This window comes from Amphiura filiformis, chromosome 5 (assembly GCF_039555335.1).
Source record: "Amphiura filiformis chromosome 5, Afil_fr2py, whole genome shotgun sequence".
NCBI lineage: Eukaryota > Metazoa > Echinodermata > Ophiuroidea > Amphilepidida > Amphiuridae > Amphiura > Amphiura filiformis.
In genome coordinates this window covers 28,011,253-28,018,798 of record NC_092632.1, presented here as the reverse complement: position 1 = coordinate 28,018,798, position 7,546 = coordinate 28,011,253, and positions in this window count along the sequence as shown.

The window sequence follows — 7,546 nt, the reverse complement described above, 5'->3', positions numbered from 1 at the left end:
TTCAATAGACATACAAAAAACAAACAAAATTCAAGAGCACAAATCTGTTTTGGGTGTTTGCAAACTGGAAGTATTTGAATAAAAAATGAGAATTGTTGTTTCAAAGGAAGTTTCAACTAGTTTTCATTGTTTGCACAATGTAAAATTGCTTGATTTTGTGAGGTATTTAATTTCACGGGAAACCCACAACTACTAATTTTAAATATCCATATTTTGACTGGTCTATATGTGATATTGATTTCCTGGATTTGTGAAATTAAGTTCCTGCAAAAATGCTTGTGATTGTTTTAAATATCCATATTTTGACTGGTCTATATGTGATATTGATTTCCTGGATTTGTGAAATTAAGTTCCACAAAAATGCTTGTGATTGTTTGACTGTGAAATTAAGTATCCACAAAATTAAGTGATTTTACAGTATTATAATCTCTCCATGAAAATGCATGTATTGGATCTGAAACGCAGGAAAGGAGTTCTGACATTGTTTTGCCATCTTAGATATTAATACATTTACTTTTCTCACTTCATGAGGAACACAAATGTTCCAAGTGATTTAAAAGAAATTATATTTCCTGTTTTTACTATCATTTGATGGATTCTGGATATTATACTTGCATTTCTTGTGGAGAAATTATAAATAATAGCAACTTGAAACTCTCTTTGAAACAGTAATTAGCCACATGACCCTCAATATGGAAAAGGGAATAAAGAGTTACATTGGACTTATTGCTTGTTTTCCAACAACTCCAAATCAAAGGAATGAAAAGGAATTGGAAAATGACACAAGAGTTACTGTTATTTGAATTGGTTCTTAAAGTGGTAATTTTGCACACTCTTGAAGTACTGTATTCATTCCATTAATCCACCATATAACATCTTGCAAAACAAATTTTAATTTAGAGGCCACACAATTAAGCGTCATCATTAAGTTTACCTTCCGAGTAAAGTTACGGTCATTCAGCAGGACAAAAATGCTATATTAAAACTCTTGGCTAAAAGTCCTGAACAATTTCTATTTTAAAGTGTTAGTTTCATTCATGAGAAGATTTTTAATATACATGAATTTTCATGAATACATGAAGTCAAAATGCTAATTTAGTGGTGATTTTGGGCACCTCGTAGTGTGCTTTCATGCTTGTTCTCGTTGGTGGTTGCCGTCACCATGTTGTCAAAAAAGTTCATTAATCTGTCCTATCACTTGTCTATTTAGTGGGGCCCCAACTGAACACTAGATGATGCATGTTTAATAGTTCTAAACATTGGGAAAAATCAGTGCACACTAAAATTTACTTCAGCACCCTGGGTGGTTAGTGGAATGAATGCGGTAATTAATGATAAACAAACAATACATGAGACTAGAATGGCTTCTTAATGATCTTGAGTGTTTTATGCAAAAATACAACAGTAACTTGACTGATCCAAACAATTCCTTTTCATTACGGTGTTTCATATATTAAGTTTGTTACCCTTTGTCTTACTATCATCTTCCAGTTGTCTCGGGTAAAAAAAAGTTGCACCCTGTTTTGTGATTTCCTTCACCTTGTTATCATTTTTAGTAGTCCATTGTCATCTCTCTTTTGTAGTTTTTAATGATCAGGATCACATGCAGCTTCTAGTAATAATATTGATGATAATCATATATAGTGAGACAATTGTTAATATGAACCATAACTTTAAAAAAAAATCAAAATTAATATTGCACAGTTTATCTACATTTTTTGTTATCACAGTTGCTAGAGTAAATTGTTTTGAGATTGAATTAACTCCAGTTGGAAGTAGTGTTTATTACCATTGTTTTCTTAATTTGTGGGATTCATGATAGCAAATTTAGCATTTCAGTAGGGCATCTAATGCAGTAAAAAGAAGAAAAAATTGATTTCAAATCAGAATTAAGTTTATTAACATGGTGTAGGAATACATGAGTTATTGGTGCAAGAAATAATTACAATGCACAGCTGCAGTTGCTTTTTTTATTTACAATTTTTTGCCAGCCATATTCAGCATTAATCACATTTCTTAATATTGAGTAACTGAAAACCTTTATTAATTTGTGTGGCATGTGCCTTGAGCTTGGGTTTTTAACTTTAACCCACTGAGATAGAAACTAAGCAATTAATATAGCAAAACAAACTGCTGCTTGGTTTAACACTTACAATATCACTCTCAATTGATTAGACACACTTTTAGGCTGCAAACGATTTGATTTCTTCAAGCTCTCTGTCATCCATACATTACTTAGATTCATGTACTAGATCCATTCATACCCTCCTACAAAATGTACTTGATGTGATTTAATATCCATTGGTTTTTGTACTAATGTACTTGAAATTAGGCTATTCCAGTTGAAATATATATACCCCTTTGGAAGACATGGCCTTAACCTTCGACACAGGGAGTGCACACTTTGAAATGGGGTTACATGAATGGCTTCCATAGGGGGTATATAGATTTCAACTGGCAGTGGAATAACCTAATGTTAATAATAATACCCAAGAAAAATGGATACCTGTTCAATTCATTTGAATTCTGTTGCAGAAGTGACATTCTGCAATTCAAACTATTTTCAGTTATCTTCTCTTCACAAATGTTCAATTTCATCACACAAAACTCAAAAAAAAACAATTTTGTAGCAAAACCTTTCAATCAAATGTTAAAATACAAAAATAAAAATGTGGTAGGTAAGTGCTTTTGAATGTGTAGTGGGTATAAGCTTGTTGTCTGTCTTTAATTGCTAATTAATACTAGCATGGTTAACAAAACCTTTTGGATGTGAGTTTTCATTTAATATTTTCAAGGGGGAAATAAGGTTAAGTTTATGTTGGGATGAAAGTTGCTTGCTAACATTATCCAAATTTAAAGGGATGATTGAACAAGAAAAAACAGATCCTTTTGGTAATTTTCTAAATGCGGAAAACTTTTGTTATTTACCCCTACATACCTCACGTTGATGTACTCATGTTTAGTGGTCACTGTTACTGCAGTGTACACTTGCTGCACTTGGCAGTAATAATGTGCACATCGGCATGATGTATGTGTATGTAGGGGTAAACACAAAGGCTTTCAGACTTTACCGAAATTTGTGATTTGATGATGTTCAAGTCCAAAACACATCATGACAAGTTCACAGCTGACCATAATGGCTCTCTCTATCCACCCAATTCCATGATAAAAATAACAGCTTGTTTTTGCCTTAAGAGTAAAATCAGGTTGTTCATTGACATCAGCACATGTCAACTTACAGTTGTAATCAAGAAAAGTTAACAGTCCAACTAGAAAGTTTTGGGACAAAATATTGAGGGCTCAGTGCAACTCTGCCTCAATCTACATTAGCTCCCCTGGCTAATGTTATTCATAAGCATGATTGATTGCATTTAGCACGATTGCATTTATGCACAACATTACCTAGGAGAGCTAATGGAGATATGCACTACTGCAATGAGCCTTCAATATATATAACTTGCATTGATCGACACTTTTTACTGGCAAAGAAATTTATCCTGCCCAACTGCAATTACCTACCATTGGTGATCAGATACAAATGGGCTTTTCCAGTTGAAATCCATACCCTTTATGGAAGACTTGACCTTAATCTTCAACACAGGGAGTGTGAATTTCAAATGGTGCTACCTGAATAGGCAGTTCCATTTGTAATTTACTCCCCTGTTTGAGAGATTAATGTCATGTGTTTCATAGTGGGGTGTATGGCTTTCAACTGGAATAGCCCGGTGTAAGTATTAAGGTACAAGCACCCTGTCCATGGTTTGTCATTACTGATTTACTAGTGATTTCTATCAATTCATTGATTACAATCAATTGATTGATGACATCTACTCGTAAAGTGGAGATGTGTTGATTTCAAAGACATACCCGACTTTTGCTCACATACTGAGTCCATGGCTCTGCGGCAGAGAGATGTATCTCCAGTCGGTTACCTGTTATGTATGATTGTATTGCATGGTGCATGCCATGAGTGAGCTCATGCCCATCACAGGCAATCATACACCCGCAGCTAATGGTGATACTTCTTTTAGCCACTGAGCCATCAAAGTAATTTGTACATTTGGCTTACGTACACAAGTGATCTCAAATTATGAGAACACAGACAAAAAAAAAAGTAAAAACAAAGCAAAAAATGAAGGTAAGGATCTAGTACAATTTCTTATATCTTGGTTTTAATTGCATGTATATGTAATATGTAAAAGGTTCTTGCATTTGTCATATTGTAATATTCATGAGCCTAGGTCGCTTGTTGTTACATGTACATGTTTCACTTGGGCAGGATATAGGCTGACATTTTGGTGCGCATTTTGCCCATGCGTGACAAACTCTGGTTCTTCCATGTTTGCCTGTGATGGCAAATATGCACCCAAGATATCGGGATATATACTGGCCATATATAGTCTACATGCCCGGTGATTACTGTGTTTCACATGAAATAGCATACATGTAGCTCCACAGTACATGGTACATGGTGTGAAGATTTCCGATGATTGTTGCATGCTGTCTGTACATCTCACTCGCCTAGCTAGCAGTTTATGAAGAACATAAAAAAGCGTAGCCTTTGCCATGCGGCATAGTTCTTTTTCGTTTTTATAATTTCACATTTTGCTTCTATTTTATTTCACTTCCTTCTTGAGCTAACAGTTAAGTTTCTTGACACCTTTTATAATTTTGCTTTTTATGCATTTATTATTTTGCTATCTGCTAAAAACGTTTGAGCTTGCTTTGCTCTGTGGTTAAAACTTAAGATTTCTTGGGTGTTTTTTTTCAGGTAGGATTTATTTAGATCAAATGTTTTGATAGTTCTTGTTTTTAAAGCCAAACTTGACGTTTTCATTATTAATACCATGGGGTTTTATAAATTCCCAAAATGTGGAATTGAAGAAAGAATGTTCACAGCATTAACATACTAAATACACTAAAAACAAATTGTTCATTCAAAAGTTTGAGGTTTTTAAATTGATAAATAAAAATACTAAATTATTGCAGTATTTAGAGTGTTGGTTTCAGAGTGTAGTATTCAATACTTTAACCTATAGGCAGATATCAGGTAGTGAAAACATTAATACTTTTAGATCGGTATCATTTTGTTTTGGTTTTGTTTTGTTTTTTTGCTTTTTCATCTTGCTTTTCTTCACCATTTTGCTTTGTATTCTTTTGCTTTTCTTTTCTTGGTCTTCTTTTTCTCTGCGTGTTTTGTTTTTCCGTTTTTGCTGCAATTGCTATGACCAATCTCATCACCTTTTTGCGGGTTGGCGGGCACCATCAATCCACGTGGTGAACTATCCTGCGCAAACTCATCACCCATCTTAACGCCAATTGGCCTGCCCCGGCCTTCACCATACCTGCTGCTCTCATTTGCCGTCTTCTGCCAACTACACCACCACAACAGATCAATGAGTTGGAGACACAACTGCGAGATGCCAAGCAACAATCAGAGGACTCTGATCGCAAATTTGATGAGGTATAAACCCAGGTTAAGTTGAATACTATTTAATAGAGTAGAATATTACTAACTAGCATGGTGTGTCTTTTTTATATTTTCCGTGTGTGATTTTTGCCGCTCACTGCTGACTAAACTTGGAAAACCAACAGATAACAGGTTTAGAGGTTGCATTGAAAAAGCGAGGAGCTTGCAGAAGAAAATGACCGTGAACGAGTGCAGGTAACATAATAAAAAAGGTTTCTTTCAAAGCATGTGGTGTATCTTGCTAGTATTATTGTATCTTGATTATTTGGATGTGCAAATGTGACCAGTATTAGGTAAGTGCTTTATGTGAGTAAATGAAACACACACAAAGGAAAGGTGACACTTGTTTGAGTTGGCTGTACATAATTTGAAACAATTCGAGTGAATGTTGAGGTATGCAGAATTCTGTTTGGTACAGTTTGTATCCCATTATGTTTACAAAACATTTAGATCAAAATGTTCAAGATACTTAATTTTGAACCCTCTGTTTTTTTTTCATAATGAGGTATCAACAATTAAGTGTCAAAATTCTGCATACATAACTGTTCATTGTTTCTATATAATTTTGTGATGCATGAGGAACAGTCCAACAAGTGGGTTCATTCTTTTTTGAGGGGTGTTTGTGAAGGTACACTACCAGATTCCTATTGCTCCCACCCCCAGAGGTACACTGCTGTCAGCTACTTCATTGGTACTCAAGGGTACCCATATGGGTACTCTACGTATGTCTACATCGGTTTCTGTACACACTCTGGTACTGGATAAGTGCTGCACTGGTACTCTCTGGAGTAGCCACTAAGTAGCTGGGTAGCAGCAATAGGAACATAGTGTACTCTGCATCAGAAATAGAGTGGACAAATAGACAAATTTGCTGTACAAAAGTGTTAACCAGGAAGGTCTCGAGGAACATTGTTTAAAACTTGGCAACTAAATCTCCATAATAGCAATTGCATTTTTGTGGTCCATTCAATTTTTGACAGTTAAGTAATGTGCATTTTGTTGCTTGTGTTGTAATTAGTAAATTGTTGCTGGTGGGGAACCCTCATATGAAATAGCTCTGCCTGAAATATGAAAATGTCAAATTTCTTATTTCAAGAATTTTTCATTCTTTATTTCAATTTTCATTCTGCTCAAACAGCTCAAACAAAAAGGAACAGGATATCACATATTTGTCCCATGATTGTCTCAAATATTTTATTCAGACTGGGAAGGCTCTATTTTAAGTATTAATTTCTTTATGCATGGTACTGATTGCACTTTTCATGTAGTGCACATCTCAAAAGAGGAGGTGTTTTATTAGTGAATAGCAGATTGGAGGTTCATTAGGTGCACATATAAGATAGGAAGTGCCAAGCAGTTATGCAGCAAATACCTACTGCAAACATTAGTGTTTTGTTGTGATAAATTTATCTCAATCTAAACAAATACTCTAAAAGCATGATATTTTCGCTGCATTAAAATTTTGCATTGTGGAGAGAGCCCATGTTTCTGCGACATGAAATTTTTTCATGAATTTGTACATTTCATTAAAGGGCTATAGGAAGAAAAATTACTCAAATGCATGAAAATTTCACAAATCAACTGGCCTCGCGAAATTTCTGAAAGTTTCATGGGTGCGAACATTTCCTGCTTTGCAGTATTTGTGCATATCATTAGCCATGCGACCTCCTTATAAGTAAGAGGCAACATAAAAAGTCAGTCTCATTTGAGATGACATCATTGCCAATGGAATGTGAGCTATGTTTTCAGTCTTCCCTCAATAATGTGACTTCTTCAAGTAAGAAAATTGCATTTAACCAACTTTCTGTGCTACTTTTGAGCTATCATTATAAATACCAGAATTTTTAGACCACTTTGTAAAACTGAAACTTTGCGTTAGAAACAAGGATGTAAATAAAGGAACTGTATTTAATTACAAGGGGCAGAGCTGGAACATTTTATCCATGTATTAGTTAATATTTAATATTTATTGTAAGCAAGAAGTTGGTTGAAGAATAATAACATGGGAAAAGTAGTAATGTGTACTCTCTATTTTGATATGTTGGTAACAGCCAGTCTATGTGTATACTATTTCAC